This window comes from Pseudopipra pipra, chromosome 2, assembly GCF_036250125.1.
Source record: "Pseudopipra pipra isolate bDixPip1 chromosome 2, bDixPip1.hap1, whole genome shotgun sequence".
Classification (NCBI taxonomy): domain Eukaryota; kingdom Metazoa; phylum Chordata; class Aves; order Passeriformes; family Pipridae; genus Pseudopipra; species Pseudopipra pipra.
The window spans coordinates 34127418-34152481 of NC_087550.1; the positions used below are offsets into that span (position 1 = coordinate 34127418).

General features: G+C 39.6%; 1 protein-coding gene across 24 annotated transcripts in view; it reads left to right on the forward strand.

The window, feature by feature from the left end:
• Positions 1–25064, forward strand: part of DLG2 (discs large MAGUK scaffold protein 2) — a 998134-nt gene that overhangs the window by 343788 nt on the left and 629282 nt on the right. Inside the window, exon 1 of one of the 24 annotated variants that reach the window (XM_064644963.1) lies at positions 16251–16334. The exons of the other annotated variants lie outside the window; for them this stretch is intronic. The gene's annotated coding sequence lies outside the window, so the exon portion shown is untranslated. Of the gene's footprint in view, positions 1–16250; positions 16335–25064 lie in introns of those variants that run through there. 24 annotated transcript variants of the gene reach the window in all.

Below are 25064 nucleotides of genomic sequence, written 5' to 3' on the forward strand. Positions count from 1 at the left end.
ATGGACTCTAGTTCTGGATTGCAGGAATTTTCCTTTCTTGACAGATCCTGTAAAAATGACAGGTCTATTTCTGTGTTCAAGTACCAGTGCCTGGTACAGTGTCTGCTTATGCATCTTTCATTCTCCTGAGCACAGGTAATTTGGCTTTTAAAACTCATTTGTAATTAAAGTTTTGGAGAACATTTTTGTCTGCATGAAAATTGCTAATGCAGAAAAATTCACCCAAACTGTCTGAAAGATTGCGTCCAGTTTTCCAACTTGAGTGGCAGAGGAAACAAAAACCTTTGAACATTTTAAAGCTGTTATGACAAACAAGCTGCTATAAACGGTGGAGGATGCCAACCTGCTTCCTCACAACCACTGCCCCTCCAGGGCCACGCTTACTCTTTTCTTTGACCTTTAAAGTTGACAGCAATGGAGGCAAATGACAGGTAGATGATACCAGAGTCAGCAGCAGTCAAGTCAGTTTGTCAAACATTCTTCTTTTCACAGCTCTTAATGCAGATCTAAGGGGTTTACCAGAGCAGATGGAAAGAGGAGTGGAAGAGGAATAGATGGGAGAGCAAAGTAAGGGTCATCCCTCTCTGAGAAGAAAAGTTTGCAAGGGGGGAATGTAATGGTTATAAGAAGTAGATTTCTCAAGGAAGGAGTAGCTCAAAAACATTTCTCCTTTTAGTAGTACTCTCTGTGGTGCTTGAGTTTTTTTCTACCTACTCTTACTTATTACACATTTAGAATGTCTGGATGAGCACGTAAGCTGACTCTTTCCTGTATGAAATTTAGCAAGAAAAAGTGTTTCTAAAAGGATAAAGACATATGTACTAAGACATATGAATGGAGGGGATATCATACATTTTAGACAAAGCTTTTTAGAAACGTCAGAAAATCTTGAGAAAGAAGTTAAAGCTGCACAAACAAATGGCTCTTTCTAAATTCAGGTTTCAAAAATACACAGATAGGTTTTGTTCAGGAAAAAACCTCTTGCAAGAATCAGAGTGAGTGTTGGGTTTTCCATGTGTGCTAAAATGGAGGGAAATTCAGACAGAGTTCTTCATGAATTTCCAGGTTATAAGATGTACAAGTTTTTTATTTCAGAGCTTGACAGATAGTATCCAAATTGTTTCATAATTCTTTCCAAGTTATTGCTGTTTTTGGCATTGTAGTTATTGCAATCAGTGCTAGTAAGAGCTTTATAAGCCCTAAACTGGTCATGTTAAGAATTTTCGATTTTCACCTAGCTCATAGGCTATATTAAGACATTGCTGTTTCTCAACAAGGCCTTAGCAATCCCCACAATCATTTTTAACAGTGAGATCTGTGCTTTCTGTTGATCTGACATCTCATGCAATCAGCAATGATCTAGTTAAGATTCCATTTAACATGATAACACATATGAGTTTGAACTGCTACTGCCATGGTATTAAAGTTAGTGAGCTCCTTTTGTCACTTAGAAAGCCAATGTGCCCAATATGTTTTCCTTCTAAGGTCAAATCCAGCTCAGTCTGTAGCTCCCTTGGCACATTTGCAAGGATTTAGTTTGTAAATAAGCAAAAGAGAAAGGGATTGAGCAGGAGAGTGACTTTTTGCACAAGCATGTAGTGATAGGACAAGGGGGATTACCTTAAGGTCACTTCCAACCCAAACAGTTCTCTAAAAACATAGATCTCTCTTTATGCAGTTATTTATGTCAGAGCATAGCATACGGTGGAATATTAGTAATTTGCATCCCTGCAAAGGTCTAAATTCTGGGAAAGCCGGTAAGAAGTGAACATACGATGGGTAGGGTGTCCTTAGGCTGGGAATACCTACTAAACTGAGGGGCATTTTCAGCTGTAAAACAGTCACACTGCAGCAAGTACTATGGAAATCATGAAGGACTGCCAAACCCAATATTTAGCATCTTTCTGATACTGAGGAATTTACTTCTGCATTTGACTTAAAATTCTTGTGTTCTCCATTTTTGTTCAGAATTCCGTGTTTGAAGCAAAAACATGGAATTTTGGCTTGCCATTTACCCCTTACCATCAAGTATTGTCAATATTTCACTGAAGGAGCTGAATCATTGGAATATTGGCACTGACTTCCCTGGAAGCACAGCTTGCAGCTGGGAGCAAGATTTATAGACTTCAAATTATCCATTTCTGCTATTCCTATGTCAAAAGAAAAGAAAGTAGAACAAACATCCACTTCCGAGCCACCAGCCTCCGCCTTTGTGACTCTGGTGTCAAGGTGTCCTTGCCTCCTTTTGCTTGTGAAAATGAGATTTTATTTGCTGAGGGATTTCTAGAAACTTCTGTCTGCAAGATTGCTTTTGTAACTTCTTTTGTTCCATTTCTCTATTTTAATTGAAATGTTAACCTTTCTGATTGTTAAGCATAATTTTCTTGATGGCAATCTGTTTCTTTTCTGTCCTTTTCTTGGGGTACGCTTGCTTTTCCCATTATTTACTCCCTGTTCTTAAACCAATGAACAGGCTGTAAAAATGGTGTCAGTGACACCTCCCGCTGAAGCAGGGAGCAGATAAAGGGAGCCTCTGTGCTTCTGACACCTCGATTAGGAAGGGACAACAGCAGCTCTCTGCCATCACTGCACACCAGGCACTGCTTCACTGTGGCTCCAGTGTAGCAAGTGCTAAACCACTAACAGAATAGATATTGATGGTGTTGCTTTTTGCACAATCACAAGCATTGTGTGGGAAAATGTACTGTACTGTCTACCATAGCTAGTGATTTTAGTATTTTTAGAATTTTTTTTTTTCTTCTTGATTTTCCTATATTTTGGGATGACATTGAAATCAGATAGCACTCCCCCAGAAATTAGAATAAACTGCAGAATTTGGCATTAGTGTTTTGTGGAAATTAGGAGGCATTGTTACATGGCATTTTAGTCCAGCACAATGCCCAGATGCCCGAGTACAAATTCCAGATGCTCAATTTCTGTCTATATACGCAGAAAGTGAGGGCCCCTCAGCTTCCAAATATGTTCAGTTCACTTCCCAGGAACTCAAGTTACTGTCTTATGAGGAGCAGCTGAGGGAGCTGGGATTGTTCAGTCTGGAGAAAAGGAGACTGAGGGGGGACCTTCTTGCTCTCAACAGCTACCTGAAAGGAGGTTGTAGGGAGGTGGAGGTCCCTCTCGCAAATGGCAAGCGTCAGGACAGGGGAAATGGCTTCAAGTTATGCCAGGGGAGGTTTAGATTGTATATTAGGAAAAAATTCTCCCCTTAAAGAGTAATTAGGCATTGGAACAGGCTCCTCAAGGAAGTGGTGTAATTGCCATCCCTGGAAATATTTAAAAGATGTGTGCATGTGGCACTTGGGGCCATGGTTTAGTTGTGAACACAGTAGTTCTGGGTTAACTATTGGACTAAATCTTAGAGGTATTTTGCAACCTTAATGATTCTATGATTCAACAAGGGATTGTTGATTGCTTTTGTGACACAAAAATGGTTAATTGCTGAACCCAGTTGCCTTGGTAGCAATAATAATGGTCTGGCTATATTTATACAAACAGAATGTCACATCAATGAATAATTATTTTAAAGGCATTTTTTATCAAAGATTAAAATAACTCCTGGAACATCTGTGAAAAAGTAATATCCTTCAAATAGCAAGTTTTAGGATAACTTGGAAGTGCTGAACGGCCTCAAAGTCATATATCAGAAACTTTAGTGAAAACGGCTTCCTACCTGAAAAAAAAAAAAAGCAAACCAGCCAACCAATCCAAATAGACTAAATGGGAATGCAAAGCAGTAAACCAGAAGTGATACAGACCATATGGAATAAAAGACAAGAAATTTGTAGAAGATATAAAACTATTGTTGTTAAAGGGAGCTAAAGGCAGCAACACAATATCTATGACTCAAATGAGAGGCAAAATGTGAATAGATGGAAATGCTTTATGCACACGGGCATCCGTGGCAACAAGGGAGCATCCTAGTTTGGATACATGGATGTGAGTCTCAGAGAAGGATTCAAATAACACTATAAGCATTTTTTCCTAAATGTTGTTCTGAGTGCAATACTGTGACTAGCAAATGTGATGTGACCCTTGGGTAAATAAAAAAACTAAAATAGAAATGGAAATGCAGTCTAACATTGATGTAGCATTTATGAAGTTATGTAGCATTAATCAGATACTTGCTAGAATTTTATTTAAGTCACTATTTTCAGACAGATGTGGAAACAGTGGAGAGCCTGAAAAAGAAGGTGAAAAAATAATCCTTCCCAAAACAGACTAAAAGAGCTCAATCTACTCCATTTACTGAAAGGGTGGAGGTGATTTGATTACTGGACTCGTGTTCCTCCATGTATGGAATATGAAGAGTTTTTCCCACCCACTAGGAAAGGTTTAAAGTAACCCAATGAAATGAAAGCAGAAATCAGGTAAGTCAGCACAACTTCACAGTGAGAGTAAACATTAGGGCACCTTACCAGTTCTTAAAATGAGATTAGAAAACCTTCTTTAAAGATTTGCCTTAAATGTGACCCCTAGGAGACATCCTGAGCCTTGCACTTGCAGGGGTCTGGCTGCTTTGTTCCTCCTGACCTTGCTGTGAATGAAAAGATGTGTCGCATTTACTTATTTTATGGATTGTAGCCAGAACAGGATAAGATCAGCGTTGCTTTCAACATGCTCCTAATGCTTCCTGGTCAATATGAAGATAAGGATTTTCATCATTGTATTAATGACTTGTCATCAATAGCTATAATTAAATGTTCATATATATATGTACATATATATCTATGTGTGTACATATATATATTTTATATTATATTTGCCATCCCTCCATGGTAGGGGGTCCGGAACTAAATAATCTTTAAGGTCTGTTCCAACACAAACCACTCTATGATTCTATGATTCTATGAATGGGACCAGGTTTTTGGGTTTTTTTTCACATTTAAAAATTTAGTGTATACCTTATGAAAACATGAAGTACCAGGTTTTAAATTAAGAATCTTTGCTAAATGTATAATTATAAATATTATGCATTTATGGAAGATAAATCTATCAATGGACATTAAACACTGTGTCTAATTCAAGAAAATATTAGTTTGTGAGAACTGGGACAGTGGTCCAAAAAGAAAGATTATTTTATGTTTATATATATAGCAAAATCCTTGCCAAATATTCATTAGTAGTCATTGTCAGAACCAGAAGAGTAGATTAGGTGGTTCTGTGATCCAGGACAGTAGCTGTTCTACCCTTAAACCTCATATTTTGAGTTTCAGTTGATCACAAGGTTCAGGAAAGATTATTGTACTTTGTAAATAAGCTGGATATGTATACTCAGATATTGATACTGTTTTTCCTTTCCCTTAAAACATCAACATTGGATGCAGCTGGAGAAAACACGCCAGACTGAATAGTCCAATACTTTGAGAGGGTATTGAGGATCCTCTGCTTTAAGTGCTTGGATGGTACATCTTAACCAGCTAGTGAGGATTAAATTTATCATTAGACTTGGGGACAGGGCTGAATTTTCCACAAGTCAGATTAGAAGGAACCTTGGGATTTTTTTCAGGTTTTGTTATAATTTGGAGTGTGGATCATTTCTCACCTAATTGATTCCTTGTTATTGTTGAAGCCTAAGGTAACATCTTGTTCTTTTCTATTCCTTGCCTATGGCACTTAATAATTTAGTTTTTCATGGGCTGAAGTTATGTAGTTTAGCTCAAATTACTGGGCTCAGTACAAGGTAAATGGAAGAAAATTATTGTCTTGTGCTACAGAGATCAGTTTGAGTTGTCTAATCATTCCTTCTGGTATTAAACATAAAACTTTCCCTTAGCAAATTAATTTGGTCAAAAACTCAAAAGTGGAAGGAATTTCAGATGGGTTGTGGGGAGTCTTCCTGCGAACTTTGAAAAAAATGTCTGGTTTTTTGGTTCTATTCTGTGACTAACTCAGTTTGAAATCAAAACTTTTCTCAAATGTTTTCTGTATATTTTTCTTTCAATTTTTTCATGCAGTTAATTGTACTTAAACCTGTAGGTTCATAATGTGTAATGGAATGAGAAAAACAGTGTAGTTTGGATTTGGAGTTCATTTTAGGGATAATTTGGGACTATCAATGATCGAAGAAGAACTACCCATCTGCTCCTGGGGCAGTTACTGCCAATTTGACCACTGCATATAAGTGGATAAGTTTTATCATTGCTGTCTTTCTCTGCCATGGCAGTATATAGTTATCATTATTTTGAAGGGAAGTCCTTGGATACCGTAATATTAACCATGCTGACTATGCCTACCCAGTAAAGAAAACCTTGCCAGAGGGAATCCTTGTTCCCAGGCTTGGTGACACATAGTGCCTGACTCCCCAAGAGCAGGTATGTCATACCCACAACTGCACACCCAGCTATTTTCTGGACCTGATGTATCTTCTCTGGGGACCTAGAACATCATCTTTTTGTTGTTTTTTTCAGTACAAAATACCAGTGCACACAGTATTGTGGTCCAGCAGTTCGATACTTCAGCTGAAAGCTGAGTCTGTGTGTGGTGTGCTTAACACGTGGAATGAGCTGGAGGACACAGCCTTCTGGCATAATGATAGAGACCTGGTCTAAGATGGTCCTAGCAGGAATTTGAATTTCAACATGAGGAATTTTTTTTCCCAAAAATTCTGTGTGATAGTTAAAACCTTATAAAATCACATTCTGGGACCAGCAAGTCAGTAGAGGAATTAAGGTATTTAGCAGTAGAGCAGTAACCAGTGTTGATTGTTTCCCCACTTGGATGCAAGCAACAAGCAGCTGGGGAAGCAGCAGCATTCAGATTGCTCAGGTCATGTTTTGGGTTTTGTTTTTCTTTTTCTTTCCCAGATCAGGAGCTAAATGTCACATGAGAAACTCAGTGGTGGGCAGAAGTTCTTGGTCCTCACAAAGACCAGTGGCCATCTCACAGTTTGTGAATATTATCTTGATCCTGTGTTACAGTGTACCACAGTCAAACACCTTCACCCACCTTTGCTCCCGCTCTCCAAAAAGGCAAGCGCACTTTGGGAGGTCAGCTCATTCTCTATCCATTGCTCGACTGTGAATTTGAGTGCAAGTACTCACTTCAAAATAAAGGGCAATGTGTTTTGGAAGGGAAAGGTTGGAGTTCAAGCACTGATGTATTGTTCGATTAGAAAATTGCAATGGTTTTGCATAACCAATTCCATTTTAGGATGGAACAATAAAGTTATACATCAGAATTGTAATGTAATAGCTAAAAGTTGAAGTACTTTGGGCTTCTATAGCTGTTGTATGAAGAAAAAACTTATCCAGAGTAAATATTTAGGGAAAGAACTATTTATTCTGTGTCACTTTGGAAATATTTGTCATCTTCCATTCTGAAATAATAGTTTGAGCTGGCTGGCTTTTTTGAATGGGAAGAACTAGATGGTAGAAAGTCACAATAGGCTGTCTTCTTCTGTTTGAACTCAGCAGTAGAAAAATCGGAGGGGAGAAACAAATCTAAAAGTTCCCATTCCTGCAGAGCATAGGCACTTCCCTTTACAAAGTGAGCCACAGCATCATCTACTCTGCTGGGTCTGGGCTTCACCCTAGCAGTCCTGAGCCCTAGGAGCAGGCAACAAAGTCTGCAACAACTCTTTATTTTACATCTATCTTACTAGAACATGCTCCAGAACCCAGGAGATGCTGCATTCCATCTCTAAAGGGTAAAAAAATGGAGAAAGGGACATTAAGCCTCATACAATATGTCAATGTGAATATTTATCAGTATATAGGTTTATAAGGCAGTTTAACTCATAATCACTAATCTGTGTATTACTTTGGCAAGGCACATCACCCAGTCCAAGACCAAAGAGTTAACCAAGCTGAGATACTGAATGGAGGCCCCTTGTCTCTGCAGACTCATGCACCCCATGTCTTGCCAAGGTAACTTGGATATCTGAAAGAATTACTCAGAGGAGTCCAGGTCTGTCTAAGGCAGGATGGAGGTATGAAATAAGTAGGTGGGCTTAGTGCAGCATCTAGTGGACAAGTGTCCACATCACAAAAAAACTTGTGTTTCTGGCTGATTATTGCAGGAAAAATCAGCACAGGACCAAGAGACTGTGAAGAAGAGCAAAATCCCCCTCAGTGGTAAGAGGCATCGCCCTTCCTAATGGGGCACACTGGCTAACGGAAAAAAATCATCCTAATATCACCCATTTTATAAATGTGAAATTGACAAAAATAGGGAACCCCAGGCAATGTAGATCAATTTAAATGAAAGTGAATTAAGTCACTGAATTAAATCAAAAGCTGGAAATCTTCAGTTAAACTGTGATTTTTTTTACTTTGTTTGCATTTTATGTCCTAAGGAACCTTTCTCAATGACTAGTCCAATGACTTTATGTGGTGATGTGCACACAGACACAGCTTTTAAAAATAACTTGATTCTCCTTATTTCCTAGTGGGAAGGATGCACTGAAAAGGATGTGTGATTCTTACACATTCCTTTATTAAATTTTATCATTTATAAGATGTTTTCTGTCTTAATTTTTGGATTTTTACATTATATTTGAATGTTAACTGGTTGCTAAGTTAATTAGAGAGATGGTTGTTTGAAAATCCGATGTGTTGGTGTGTAATAGAGCACAGAGGTAATCAGTGGGATTTTCAAAACCACTGCATAGCCAAGCACTTCACTTTCAATAATATAAGTGTAGCTGATCTAAAGCAGAATTAGGACTTAGTTTTGTAGATATTTTTCGAAGTCTCACGTCTTTAGGTACTTCAAAAAGCTGGTCATCTGTTCTTTAAATTTTAGTCACTGTACCTCTCATATTCTCCTATCTGGTTTGTTTTTTTTTTTTTTTTTGTAAACTAGAAGAGGAGAACAGCATGTCAGCTAATTCATTTCTGATTCATTTTCTCAGATTTCAATAGATAATTCACATGAGGAAAATATTCCTGCTGCATCTGATAATAAGTAGAAACTCAAAGAAATGAAGGCAAATGCTTATTTACACAATAAAACCAGAAAGTACTGGCCTTTGGAAAACGTGTAAATATTTGCATTCAGTCTTTTGTAAGAATTGGAATACAGGATAATATGACATTTATGAAGATTGAGCTGTTCTAAAAAAAGCAGCAATTTCTCAGTTTCAGCTTTGTCATTATGTGTAAAGGTAGCACTCCTTAACTCATTAAGATCTGGAAATGAATTGCTGTTGCAATATACCTTGCTATATCTTTAATCAGATGTAGTAATTTTAGTAAGTCTATGTTTAGCATAAGCTGTTGTGTCTGAATTTTAATACTTCAGTTTCTTAATGTAAAAATATATTAAATTTGAAATCTTAAAAAATCTGATTTTTAAAAGTTTTAGGGTTTAGTTTTTTAGTATTAAAAAGTGTAACAGCCCTGCTGAGCACTGGGCTGTTATGGATCAGTGCCTCCTTTGCCCCATATCTTATCCCTGCATGCGAAGCTTCTCCTCACCAGAGCCCCAAGCAAACACCAGACACCATCACCAACATCCCTCAGCCATGGGCATACACACTGTCTAGAAGAGGGAATTTGATGATGGAGACTATGAAGGTTGAGCCTTGTTTCCTTTCCCTCCCTCTCTCACCTGTGAGTGAGCAGCAAGGAGTGATGTCCACTGGTCTATTGGGAATCTCCAGTGAGCAGGCTGCTGTTGCAAGTACCCTGCTCGGGCTGCCCTTCTGGTTCCTTATCAACATGCTTTTAATTCTGTGGCACTTGTACCATTTTTCTTTTCTCATTTTTGCCTTCATCATGCCCCAATCAGTTGATTTTCTCATTTTTCTCTTCTCCTTTTATCCTTTCTCTCCCTGGGAGTTGTCCATGGTGCAATAACAGTAGGACAGTTTGTTTTAGGGAGAGAGCATGTAATCATGGTTGCTTTCTATGATCTTCCTGATCTCTACAAATTCATCCTGGATTTCTGTTCTTAATCCAGCTTCTTCTAGGTCATCCAAACTGTCGTTAAAATGCAGTGGTGTCCATAGGATTGTTTTTATTACGTCGGACAGGACTATGGCTGCCATAAATCTGTGATAAAATGAATAGCCAATAGCCGTGTGAATGAGAAATACCCATGGACATAATTTATTCCAACTCTAGTAAGACTTTTGTCATGCCTCCTCTTGTATCCAGGGTTAGGATGTTCGTGTTTGGATGGCTGAACAGCTAGATGAGAAACAAACCAGATGAATGATCAGACTTAAACGGCAGTGGTTAGTGGGTCACTCTGTACCTTGAGACTGGTGGGAAGTGTATCACAGCAATCTATTCTGGAACCTTTCCTCTTTATCAACTGATCTTTATCAGTGTCTGGAGATGAGAAGCACATGCTCGTCAGATCAGAAGACACTACAATAGGGGGTGAAGTTGACTTTGTCAAGAGTGGGGCTGCCATCCACAGAGACCTGGATAGTCTGGAGGATGAGGCCAACAGAAAATTCATTAAATTCAACATGTATGAAGAGGAGAAGAGCCCGACTATCGAGGGAAGTGATTACCTTCCTCTTCTCAAAGCTTGTTAGACCCCATGCGCTTTCCAGCACAAGGAAGGTGTTGATAAATACAAGCAAGTTTAGAAGATGCCCACCAAGATGGTCAGAGCCAGAGCAGTTTCTCTTTGGGAGGAAAGAATGAGACTCATTGAGCTTTTGAAGGGATGGCTTCAAGGAAGACCTAAGCACAGACCAGAATGGTTACAACTCTGCCCTCAAGGAGATAGAGCCAGGCTTTTCACAGTGGGACATAGTGGAAGGATGAGAGGTAACTGGCATAGATTGAAATGAGAGAGGTTCAGAACAGATATAAAGGGGAAACATTCACTACTGCAACAGCCAAGCAGTGGGTCAGGTTTCCCAGAGAGCCAGTGCAGTGTCCATCCTTGGGATCTTTCCAGACTTAACTAGAAAAAACTCTGAGAAACCTCTTTAGCATTCTTAGTTGATCCTGCTTTGAGCGGAAGTTTGGACAGGAAGCTGCCTGAGGTCCCTTCCAGCATGAATTATCCTGAGATTCTGTGGTCTAAATTTCTTCTCATTAAATAATGCATGGCATAGAACATTCCTTCCTCTAAGTAAAAACATCCCAGTCTTCTGTCTTCCTTTCTGCAAAAAAAAAAAAGAAACATTTTTAGAACTGTCAGCTTTTCTTATGGTATGAGAAATGTGTCTGTGCTGAAAAATGGCAATTTATTCTGTTGTGCAAGATAGCTGTAAGAAACCTCTACAGAAACATCTAGTATCAGGAATGGCCAATTCATAAGAACTATATTTCTTTGTCTCAAGATATTTTTCTGTTTATCTTTCCTTAGAACAGAGTAGTCAAAAAGTTAAAATTAACCCTCCTTTGGTTGTAGGATGTTTCTAACCCACCTAGTGGCAGAGAAAAGCTTTAAAATATGACTCCTGTGCATCCTGATATCTCAGGAGGGTAGTTTCCATTTCTGCTTGAACTCCTCTATAGGGTCAAGTTTCAACTGGTTGATACCTGCCCAGGAACAGTTGATGGGAGACTCCAGATGGACATTTCTGGTTGTGACACTCACAATGGATCAGCAGCCACAGTAGTAGATATAATTCTCCCACAGCTACTGAATCCTGTTCAGCTTCTCCTCTTTACGTTCTGGTGCCAAGATGTGACACAAGCTTCATGATATTCTGGCAGAGATGGGATGTGCCAGCAGAGAGGTAAAAACAGACTGCCTGGGACATGGAGGGATGGGTACAGGTGGCAGGAAGGAACAGTTGACAAAGCCTTAGGATGTCAACCTATGTTCACATGACTGCACTATCACCTGCAGTTACAGAAGCCCTGCAAATAGTTCTCTTAATTTAAAGACAACTCAGGTTTACAGATGTAAAGACCTACCAGATGATTGTTACCCATATGTAGGATGTGAAGTGGTAGGGAATTCTAGGGGTAACCTGTTCATCCTAGAAAATTAATTTTTACCAGTAGCCAGAAATACCACATGGATGTTAGAGGGAGGTTCATCTGTGGCTTTACAGTTCTGCCTTGGTGATAAGGCAGTTTTCCACCTTCTGACTCTTGTCTGCTTTCCAGCATGCGCCTGGCTCAGCCTGACAACTCCATTTTATAGAATAGCACTCTCTAAAGTTGGACAGCACTTAGTTTCAATCTGGCATTGGTAGATGGAATATTAACAAAAGTAATTTCCATTAAAACCAAGTATAGCTGTGTTTGTCTCTGGTAAATTGATTGAGGATTTGACCGTGTGAGCATCCTTAAGCACTGAGGGACTGCATGCATGCTTCTTGCTGATATTTATTCTCATGTGCCGAATTGTTTACATCTGTTGCGAGGGGAAGCCATTGGTGTTATCATTAGCAATATTCTTCAAAGAATATAAAAGTATCTTTTTGTGAGGTACATGTGCAGGCATATACCTTATGTACTAATAGTTCAACAATTTCTTTATTAATTCTCTGCCATGACTATAAAATAACTTGTATATCACATTAATGCCAGAAAGAAGCACAATTTCAGGTCTAAGTACTCCTCCAGGAAATTTATATAACTTTAGCTCCTTCCTATGGTTGAAAATGCAGTAGTCTGCAACACTACCATAATCTTTTTCTATTGTCCAGACACCAAGTCTCACCTTGATTTAATTACTTAAAAATTCATCTGTATTCTTTAATTTCTATCCAGAGCTAGTGCCTAGGTCAATACCTGGTAGCAACAATATGATAACCACCACATCTATAATTCAGAAATCCATCAGTGACCACAAATCCATCAGTTCTTTTGAACTGGGTGGATCACAAATCCATCAGTTCTTTTGGTGATTTTTTTTCTGAATTGTACAGTACTTCATTTACAATAATTCCTTAAATGACTTTCATAGTCACCTATTCCATAACAATATATTAAATAGAGGAAAAGAGGACATAACATTTTCTCATTATTCCCATAAAGGAATAAGTTACTTAACTGAAAAAAAAAATGTAGCTGAGACTCTAAGTAATGTGGTTCTTAAGAACCAACCCTAATCTCCACCATGAAGTGATAAATGGTTGCTAAAGGCTAAGTAGATTATCGTAGGAAAGTCTCCTTGAAAGTCATTTAACAGCTAATCATATGTTAAGGTCAAATATTACCAGCTTCTCATAGTGGAGAAGTAGACATCCTGTCTGATTTTCCTATTCTGAAACAATTTTAGGAATGTCCAAATTCAAGGATTCTGAAAATGTCCCCTGAGAAGTACTCCTTCTCTGTCACTTTCCCTGATTTTGATTTTATCTGAATTTGATTTGGCCAGTATCTACTCCAAGGACAAAAGAGGCCTCAGATATTTGGGAGAAAAGGGGCACATTGTTTTCTTTTAGTTTGGCTCACGTGAAGCCTGACTATAGCACCTCCACTGCTCCAAAACAGTTTTGCAATACGGTTAAGGGGGAAAAAGCATGGAACTCTGGGATACCAGGGCACACAAGTGGACTCTGTTCAGTCTCTAGTTCAGTCCATCTTCACTTCTTCAGTCTCCTTAAGCTCTATACTAAATATAACCTGAACATACTTACTTACTTCAGTGTGAAGACAACCTGGGATAACTGTCCTGCAAATTTTAAGCAACTCTGTGAGGGAAGTCTACAGTCAGGAGGTGATTTGGGCAGTCATGGAGGCATGGTTGGCAAAACTGGTTTTCCTTCTTAACTCACTTTTCCACACTCCAAAATAGAGTCATGCCTCAGGAAAATCATATTTCGTAACAAGAAGCTGAACACTATACAAGAGTGTGATTGTATCATAATACGTCTTGAAACCTATTTTTTTCTTTTCGTGAATGAAAGCGCTTTCCTTCCAGAGTGGAAAGGAACACATGAATGTAGGCAAGATGATGAGTCACAGCTATAAACTCTCTCACATGCATAACATTCATGAGCATGAAGGTCTGACTGCAGTCAGCATGTGGCTGCAGCTCTTGTAGGTGTGCACAAGCCAGCTGGGGCATTGACAATGCTTTTGCTGAGGCAGTCTAGTGATGAGCATAGGCTGCAAAACCTGCTCAAGCAGCAATGCAAGTTTTGGGTGGCCAGCCCTCACTGAATGATGGTTCCCGTGTCTATGTTGCTTTCTATACTTGGATATAGGCATCTTATCTGGCCAGATTGTACCCGGTTTTTTTTGCACTGTAGTGATGACTCTGACTGGTACAACTATATTTTCTAAGGTTTTGTTAAAAGATATATTTTACAAGTATTTTGGTCCAGACAATATACAAGTAAGAAGCAAATGGGAGTTCACGACTTTGCAGAGCTGTGAAGTGGGGCAGGTGGACACCAGAGAAAAGGGAAGTGGGAGTGGGAGAAGAAGGATACTACTTCATCCCTTTTAACAGCAAATGACAAAATTCTTCACCCATTTTCCAGATGAAGGAAGGAAATAGGTAGTTTTCACATTATAGGAAGCTTTTAAAATGACATATTTAATCAACAAAGTAACCTTAGGAATCTGGAAAGGAAGAGTGGCATTTGCTGTCTTTGCTGAGGTGGAAGAAGGAGCTGGAAGACCTGCCAGAGTTAATGAAGATCAAACAAGCCATTGCAGCCAGCTAGATTGTTGTGTAAAACCACATTAAACCACATGGACTTTTCTGTCACACTGTGAGCTGGTCAAGGCAAAGATGGTTGGTTATTTATTTGTTTATTTATTCAGTTTACAAGAGGCTTTGGTCAGCACACTCCCTTAGGGGACGTATAATAAAAACAGTGCATCAATTAAATAGCCATGCTTACAACATTGACAGAATGCCTAACAAAGGACTTTGAATTCCTTCAGGCCTGTCCCTTTGGAGAATTCTCAGCCTGTAGCTTTCACACATCTGGAAGGTTTGGAGGGAAAAACAGGCTGCCTGAATATATGGATGTACCTTGAAGCACAGTTTGAAGGACAACAGGAACTTCAACTGTTGTCTTACAGCTGTAAGAGAAGAAAATTCTCCAGTTTGAATCCATACATGAGAGAAACCTGAGATTTTAAAAGCTATTTATGTATCTACAGTCGCAAGTAGGCACTAGTGGGTGTTCTTACTTGCCCTGTTTTTTTAAGTTTAATTCCAAACTTGTTCAGCCTACAAGTAAAAATCCCACGAGGTACCAGACTGCATCTACCTAACTTTAAAAATCTGGGCCTTGGTAGAGCATTGCTACAGCATCAGCACACTGGGAGAGAGTCAGCCTCTGAGGTCTCTTTTATAGCTACTCGGTCAAGAACACTTAGAGGTAAAAATGTGCTCTTTATCAAGCGTCTGCCATAGAACAAAAATATGGCCTGAAATAATAAAGAGTAAACCAAACAAACATCCCATACAACTCAGTTAACATCTGCTTCCAGTTAGGTGGCATGCCCCACATATCTTCCTGTTTGCCATCTATGTTTCCCATTTTCTCTGTTTTGTAGGGCCAATGCAGAGTTAGAGTAGCCAGTGACCATGGAAGGATAAATGCCACACTCAGGACAACTGTCCTGTTTTCCTAATGGCGTTTTTGTAGGATGGTGGTGGATCCAGACAGGGTGTCCCATCTTGTCCTTCAGTTGATGTAGAAAAAGTGGTCCCGGGGAAGAAAACTTTTATTTTCCCTCTCAAACCCTGACTCTCTTCCAACGGGTCCACAGGAATCCATGGGGAGGCCACAGGAAAGAGACTGTCTAGATGCATAAAAAGAAGCAGAGTGAGAAAGTCTGATTAAACCTGACTCTAGACTTTTCTTCTTAGATATCTTTAGACATAAAAGCCACCATTATTCTAAGGCTTAGTGATTTGGGGTGCCTGTTTTTTGGCATTTCCAACTTGAAATGCCCCTGCAGTTGGCTTTTAAAAACAGATGTTCACTCTTATTTACAAGTGGATTACAGAGATTCTGTGCTGTCAGAGTCAGACAAACCTGCAGATGTTCTGCACCTACAAAATCAGTCCAAGAGCCTTTTGGTCCAGGCACTCTAAAATCATGGGCTACTTCTGCACCAGGTGACATTACCTCAACTTATTTTCCATGCCTGTAAAACCAGAGGGATGATGTTTAATTGTGCAAAGGGCAGTTGCAAAGATCAATTAGCTAATACCTATAAAGCGCTCTGCACACATCCAGTACAACTGCTGCTGGGTCGTAGAACTCCCCTTACTCGCCATGCTCAGTAGGAGCACTGTTGCTTTAAAAAGGGAGCTTGTCCAAGCTCTCCTCCTCCACTGGATCTAAGATGGATGCTCCTGCTGCAGCACAGCCTGTGAGCAGACTTTGCCCAGCCTGCTTTTTTTGTTTTTCCTGGAAGCTTGCTCCAGACAAGTCAGCTGCACTGCAGACTGAGCAGAAGCAGGAGGGCAGCTCTCCCCAGGTAAGCTACCACTGCCCCAAAGCTGCTCATTCCCATACCTGTTCAGGGCAGCACCAAGGATGCTGCCATCCTAAAAATTATGGTCCCCTCCGTCCATCTCTCTAGCTGACTCAGAACAGCTCTCAACCAGCCAAGAGTCAAACAGCCCTGGGCTTAGGCTCTCTTACATTCCTTTCCTGACTGACTGGCATGAATTTAGTTACATGGAGGACAGGGAGGCTCCTGTTCTGCAACCAAAGCTGAGCTTGTGCCTGTTCCTTTGCGTTAGCATCACCTCCGTGGAGGCACTTCTGAATGGCATGGGAGCTGCCTGCGGCACTATGGTCCTAGGGCCATGCTGGGCCTGGCAGCAGACACTTCACTCCATAGTGAGGAGGTGGTCTTCAGTCACCGCAGAGGGCCAAGGGGTTGGCTCAGAAGGGTTCTGCAGGTTTTTGTAGGCCTGCAGTCACGGGGAGAAGTTTAAGCTGTGTTGGCTCCTTTCCCTCAGAAACACATTGATTTTCCACTAAGCTCCTCTTCTTTGAGGTATTAAAAATGTCATCTTTAATGGACTGCAAACTGGGCACTCCAATAACTCTCCAAAGTTTCTCTTTATTTCATCTTATTATTCCCTTGGACCCTTTGGAGGACACATTCCCTCTAGATAGTGTCATTTTAGGAAGGTTTTTCTTTTCCCCCACCCTGGGGTGGTGGTGCATTGGAGGTAGGAGACATTCCCAACCAACACAGAGCTGTAAGTGTGCTTTTCCTCGATGACTTCAATTTACAGGACTGTTCTGCTCAGCCAACAGTAACAGACCCCACTAGTACCCCCCAACCGCCAGGACAGAGATAGCCTGGGCAGTGCTATCGGGGTGAAAAATCCCTGGCCGGGCTTTTAAGGGCATTCTAGAAACAGAAAGGTGCTGTAAAGGGACAGTGGTCAGTGCTGACCAGGAAGAAGCAGAATAGGATTGTTGCCACTAGCCCTATACTTCTCCCTGGACATGCTCCAGCAGAGAGGGTCAAGCCAGAACTGTGAGCATCAAGGGAGCACTGTGCCTGAGACTGCCTGGTTCAGAAGCTCCCATGAATGAGAGAATTGATAAGATTCCCAGGATTAAACTCTCTTCTTCTCCATCTTTTTTTTGTGAGCCACAAAGCTTTACAGCTTGTATTTAAAACCATGGTGATGGGCATCAGCCCATGGAGGCAGAGAGAAGCTGGGTTTCACTTTTCCTTTCTCACTGGGAAAAACTGGTCAGGCTACAGAGCAAGATACACAGGAACTGCTGAGAGAAGAAAAACTCTTTCAGAAACATTTTTCTTCAGCCAGTTGGAATTTCTGTATGGGATGGAGTCAAGGGCAGCTCCACCTCCAAAAAGAAAATCATGGGCGTTGATGTTTTTTTCCTTGTTGACAATGGTTATTTCTCAGAAGTGGGATGGATATATCTAACAGAGGTTAGATTGCAGGATCTGGAATCTCTTTTCCCCAAATTTTACATAGGGGGATCGAATGTCTCCAGTGTGTCCAGAGCAAAGATCCATGGTCTGTCCTAAGAATGGTGGGGTTAGAAATGCCAGCCAAAGCAGATATTGTCATACAGATGTTTTTGCTACAGTTTTGATGGAAAATTTGATGTAGAATTTAGCTTTGACCACAACTATATCTCTTATGTGTGAGTTTTACTTGGTTTGTTTTTGGTTTTTTCCATGGGATGGGAATTTCATAGCTGACATTGAATACTAAAATCTGTGAGAATAATGGCACTTGCCAGAAATGAACACAGAATTTCCTGTTAAAAGAATCTGAGGAAAATCACTGACAATCTTCCTGACTGCTGAGAAAATGCTCACTTTTAACAGGAACTGGGAAAATCAATACATTTATACATAGAAAAAATTGGGAAAAATGAAAAATTAAAACATCTGGTTAATCAGGACTTCCTTCTCTATGTGTTAGGGAGAATTTCTGAGGAAAAGAAAAGCAACACAGAGGAAACCTAAGGTGTTTTCCTGCTTCTAACACATCTGGTGACAGCCTGGGTTCAACTCTGACATGAAATGTGTGTCTGGCCCTCCCAGCCAGGATACCTGCACCCTTAGCCAGAGCAAATCTTGAACACAATAATATGGATCAAGTAATGTAAGACTTTACAGCATAGGATTTGGTTTTAGGCCCAGTCCATTTATTTATTTATTTATTTATTTATTTATTTATTTATTTATTTATTTATTTATTTGTTCTGCCTGCAATTGTAGTTTAGTTTAATGATGTCATTCAGGATATCAGAATTTCTTGCAAAGTATTAGTAATGTTGTGAGAAATTCGTTTCTCCAAAGTGCCAATAAGCCCAACCTTCCCATGAATTGTGATGCATCATCGGTTTTATTTTTACTTCTGCTTTCATCAAGCACTTTTTCTTTATGCTTAATATTCTTCTCTAAATAGGAGTACCATATAACACAAGAAGTGAAGGCTAGTTTCCGGTGGTTCCTCTTTGGAGGTTCCAGCAGCAGTCTGAATGTCTCACTACTAGAGATGATAGTATAGATACTGGTTTTCCACTAGGAGCCAATTATGGGAACCACATCTGAAAATTGATTCCAGGCCCCTATGAAACACTTCCAGGAAATGGTCAAGGTAATAGTAATGATTTTTTTTTAGTTTTATTTGGTTTTGATTTTGTGATTTCCTCTGTCTCCTATCTTTTATTTAGATCATAATAGGATTTCACATATAATCTTATAAGATAGACTCCTTACTTTCCTTCAACTGGGTATAGTCCCCATTGACTTCCCATCTATATGGGCCATTAATGATCTCCAGAGTTTTAATTCTGTGTGATCTAAAGGCAATGAGGTCTAAGCAGTATATGTACCTTCTCAGAGGTACCTAGAGACACATTCCTTGAAAGTGGACTCCTGTTTGAAACTCTTTTTGGGGATGTTACGCTCTGTGCTCTGGCTAGTCTAAGTTCCAGGAAGAGTTGCTTCCAAGTACTTTTTATTGAGGTCCATATCCTCTGACCAGAAATTGTCAGAGGAATGGCACGTGTAACGTTCCACATAAATAAATGTCCTGAAAGCAGTAACATGAAGTACAAATATAAAGTGTTTCATGTAGTAAAGGATATCCAATTTCAGGAATATCAAATGTATATTGATTAGCCAGGAAGCAGAGAAGGATGGAATTGGGTAGAAATGAATCCCAGAGTAAGTTTCAATGAAAAATGGGAGGCTATTGCAAAGCTAATGTAAAAAACTTTGACTATATTTAGAGAATTACTGTAAGTGAGAGATGGGACGAATATTTTGCAGGGCAATGTCACAGTTTAGATGCACACTTTGAGAGGGATGGAGAGATTTTAGAGGAAAACATCAAGGACATTAAAGATTTAAGTGTATAAGCTAAATTTTGAAAGAGTTAAGTAGAACAAGATGGGATAATCAATAATCATCTACAAATATATAAAAGCTATTGTTATAACAGTGACTGAGATCTATTAGGCTACAACTTTTCATTACAAAAAAGAGACTAGTTAGAGAGGGTGCAGAACTGGTTTTTAAAATCATAAGTGGCATGGAAAAGATGAATAGTAAACTATTCCTCATTCCTTCCATTGTAGAGACAGATGACAACGATATCAGGAGCAAGACACAGAATAAAAAAAAAGAGAGAGATTGCCATATAATTGGAAGGCCAGAGGAACTCCTCACCAAAGAATATTATGGAAGTAGAATGGATTCAAGGGGAGACATGAAAACAAACGCAAAATTACTACCAATTCCTACTGCTTCTTACTGAGGGAATCCCACTTGCACACAGCAGGAAGGACGTGCGTGCACAGCTGGTTACCATGTGGAGGACGGTGGCCAGGCTTATATCTCTGTTCAATGCTTATCACAAATATGTGCGTGGTGCAATAACTTCAGCACATTGACATAACTGAGCTAGATAGTTTCGTGCTAGCAACAGTGTGTTAACACAAAATTCCATGTAGACTAACCCCTCTTTTGCCCCAGCAAATACTGAAGCTCTTAGGCCTTGTTGAGCTGTAGCATGTGGTGGCTAAATTGATCACTTCAAGCTCATTTAGGTGCATGTGTATTACACTATAATCACTTGAAAAAATCAGTACATCTACATAATGACATTCAAGTGGGGCATATATTTTCTGAACATGCTGTGTGCATGTTTCCACTCCGAGTCAGCAGGATCAGGCCTTTATTTCAGTTTAATTTGTCATAGAAAACCTTAAAAATTCTAATACAAAGTATAAATAGGAATCTTCAGATAAGTAGAACTGTTTTGTACTATTGAGGACTGGCAGCAATATACTTGCTTTTTTTCTTCCAGTTGATATTTAATTCAAGTATTTTTTATCCTCTCTTTCATATTTCTCTTTTAACTTTTTACCTGGCTAGAGAAGTTACTTAAAAAAACTATATGCAGTTGGTGACTTTGTAAATGATTTAACAGATCAAAATCATTTTCATAAATAATTCAGACAGTTTTTCACTAGTTACAAATGTGAACTATGCTGGTAATGTAGCACTTTAGAATGTGTAAACACTTATGAACATGAGTACTTTTTGTAAGAGTATTCCCATTAACTTAAAAATCACTGCTTATAGGATTGCATACTTAGAGATATGGGTATTTAATTGAAAGGCATTATCTCCATCTTCAGGTGGAGAGATTGAGTCATATAATGTTCTCCAAGCTGCCTACCGCATCTGAATTCTTGATACATACAGTTGTTTCAGAGCATCCGATCTGTCCTCTGCCTATCTATCTGCCTCTATCAAGCACGAGGTGCTTGAGGAGAACTTTCTATCTGCATGAGTTTCCCATGTCTTTGTCAGCTCCAGGTGAAGCAAACCAACTCTCCACCAGCAGGGTCTGCTGTTCGCAGGAGCCACCTGGCAACTCATTCCTGTCTATATACAGTGATTTACGAAAACCAAGTCAGCTGCCATAAGCCACCATGTGAGATGTGGCAGCTGGTGCTCATGACAGTGGAATAGATGGGTCCCAGCAGTCACAATGGCACCTCACAGAAGTGACAAATCTGCCTCTACCCAGATGTCCCTGGGGCTCTCTGTTCCAGCTCCACCCCAGTGGCCCTATTCTTCTCCTTCTTATGGCAGGACTGGCCCAGACTTTATCTACTTCTTGAGCCTTCGGACACAAAAAAAAGTTTCTTATTCCTATTTCTGAAAGTGGAAGTGAAAATTTAATCTCATATTACCCCTTGGTACCAGTTCAAACATAGGTTTGCATCAGGTGTGGAAAGATGACAAAATAACAGCTCTTGAGCCAGTATCTTGTGACTGTAGGGTCTTCCCTAGGTAGACGTCAGTGATGTGTGCTCACAGGCCAGAGGGTATGACTGTATTCTGGGCTGCATCAAGACAAGTAGGACCAGCAGGCTGACGATATGATTCTCCCCATCTACTCCACTCTGGTGAAATACCACCAGGAGTACCGCATCCAGCTCTGGAATTCTGAGTGCAGGAAGGGCATGGACCTGTTGGAGCGAGTCCAGAGGAGAGCCACAAAAATGATCAGAGGGCTGAAATGTCTCTCCTATGAGGAAAGGCTGAGAGAGTTGGGATTGTTCAGCCTGGAGAAGAGAAAGCTCCAGGGAGACTATTGCAGCCTTTCAGTACTTAAAGGGGCCTATAAGAAAGGTGGGGACAGACTTTTTACCAGGGCCTGTCATGACAGGGCAAGGGGTAATGGTTTGAAACTAAAAGAGACTATATTTTGACTAGATATAAGAAAGATTTTTTTTTTTCCTAATGAGGGTGGTGAAACACTGGCACAGGTTGCCCAGAGAGATGGTGGATGCCCCATCCTCGGAAACATTCAAGGTCAGGTTGGACAGGGCTTTGAGCAACCTGGTCTAGTTGAAAATGTCCTTGCTCATTGCAGGACTCTTGAACTAGCTGAACTTTAAAAGTCTCTTCCAACCCAAACCATTCTATAATTCTATGACAATTGTTCCAAAGGGAAATGGATTTTCAGGCTAAGTAAGCCCAGGCTTCTGATACTCACCAATAGACAGATATCAGCAAAATAAAGGCTTGACATCTCCATTCTACTCCCCAAAATGACCAGCTCACAGAAAGTGTAGACATAGCTGAGGTCCTTGAAATGCCCTAAGCATGGTCCCTCCAAATGACAGAACTGCTGTAAATACTTTGGTTTAGAGGTGTGAGACTGTTTTGTTCTTAAGGAACATGTGAGACAGTTGTGTACAATCATTTCTATTTTGATGGGGGATCTTTCAAGTTTGCTTTTTATTTAAATTTTCTTGTTCCTTTTGTATATGCTGCCTGTGGTGTGACAAGCCTTTTCCCTTTTTCTTTCATCTAATACGAGTCTTTGAGAAGACAACTTCTCTTTAATCACTGTCAGAGACAGGTTTAGTTTTTAGGAGGCTTGATTAGCATTCGGGGACTTCTGAGAACAACTGCAAAGAAAGTGATTTTGAATTCTAACATAAGATTAGAAGAAAGTTAACAATCATATAGGTTGGCTGAGGGTCTATAGATAATCATGATCTTCTGGTATCTAATGGATGTTGTAAGGGTTAGTGGAATTTTTACTGGTATAACAATGGAACAAAAAGTTCAGTAGTGAAAACAGGGAAGGAGAAATGCATAAATCTATACTATAGTACCAGAACTTAAGCAGTTTTCTCAATAGAAACAGCAGAGAATTAAAAAACTTAAAATCCTAATAGATTTTAATAGGGTAGATACCTAAAAACATCTTTGTTACTCTCTAGGTCTTTTATTTTTATTTTTACTCATATTGATCTTCTTGATTCTCACGTAATATTGGTAGGTGCAAGACTAAGTGTTGCTATTTGAACTAGCTCCAATGCTGGAGGGTGTATACAGACATTAGGTGAGGAAGTACCCTGCAAACATGATCGTAATACTTCCTGAAGTGTAACTCAGTTGTTCCAAGTTAATTCATCCATTTCCTCAAAATAATGCACTGTGAAAGGCGGACATTGTTGGAAAACCTGGCAGCTCCAGAGAGGCTGGTAGAGCAGGAGAAATCTTAGCAGCTGAATAGGCAGTGGCTGTGATCAAGTAGTTGGATCAATGCATTCAAGTCCGAAGAAAGCTAGTGGACTCAAAAACCTGAGCAGATCTGTGGACTCTCTTCTTATACAGTAACACCCACAATGTATTTTCTTCTGCGTATCCCATTAGCGCAAAAATGTGAACATAGATTTTCCAAAACCATTGCTCTTGCAGTTTGACTGTGATTTAAATGCCTTTCCTGGCAAGCGGCAATTTATTTCTGTGTCTGTGATGAGTGCTGCTGTAAAAAAAAAAAGATAGAGAAGGATCTCTGAGCAAATGTTTTCTTATGGCATTTTTCTATATGTGACTGTCACTTAATGGAAATAAATGTCTTGGCCAATTGCAAAATGAGTTATTATTCAAATCTGTCATTGGAATAAATCTTTCTTTTCTGAGATTTTCCCAAATGACTGTGGGTCAGGTAACTGTTTTTCATCTGAAAGCAACTATTAGTTTAGGTGTGAAGGGATGAGTTTCGTGCCTGGTGCTTGGTGTTTGGTGCATCTTAACACTGAAATGAAACCACAGTTGAAACCTGTTCTGGTTGAAAATCTGCAATAGTGGCAGGGACTGGGGAAAAAATGGTGATTTTAACATACTCCCTTTTGAGAGCACAAGCCAGCTGAATGCAGTCAGATCCAAGAGGCTAACTGGCTTATTGGTTTTCCCTTCTTTGAAATCTGAATTTGAAAATAGTGTAGGTGATTTTAATTAGGCCCTATACATATTAACTAGAAATCAAATTTGTGTGATTATGAATCCAGTTTTCAATCAGAACATTGTGTTTAAAACATTGAGAAGTACAGACGCAATGCATTCTTCTATTAGAAATGCTAATGATTAGTACAGATTGGGAATTACCGATCACTGAAATCTCTAAGATAGGTGGATATTAGAATAGCCAAAATAGTTAAAAGCACAGTTTTCTGACATTTTATAGCAGTGTCTCCTAAAAATATTGCTATGTCACCCTCATCCCAAATTAATGCTTCTAAGGCCAGTGATGTAGTGTGTGCACACCTTAAGGTAGCACTGTGATTCATGTTTTAATGATAGTGGCTGCTGGCTGTAACTATGGAATGTATTGTCATGGAAACTACACTTTTCTATATTTACACCAGTGCTGGTTATGCGAGAGACAGTACTTGAAAGAAAATCTGTATAATATATAGCTTAATAACAAGATAGGCAAGCTAGGAATAAACAGATCAAAGATTCAGCAATGTTACAGCTGGTGTTTGTCACCACAGTACGTTTCTAAACAGGCTCAGTTACTGTTTCAGGTGATAACCAGCACAGTGAGTCCAAAAGAAGTGCTGCTGCGATGTCACTTTGGACTCACAGGTCAGACAAACTTAGATTATTGAATAGCTACTGATGGGCATCCACGTAGTGAACTCCCACAGCATATAATGCTCATGTCCAGGCTGATAGAAAAAGAAGTGTGAGTTGAGTGAATAGAGGACACTGGATTGAAAGAGCTTATTGTTTGCAAAAAATAAGTCTTCAGAAATGGAACTGGGTTGTAATTCTAACTGCAAAGCAGTTCTATCTGCCACTTCCATCTAGAAACTACTGTAATTTTACTGAATTTGGGCTCTTGTGAGCTGTAAGTTTAAAAATAGAGAGTGAGAA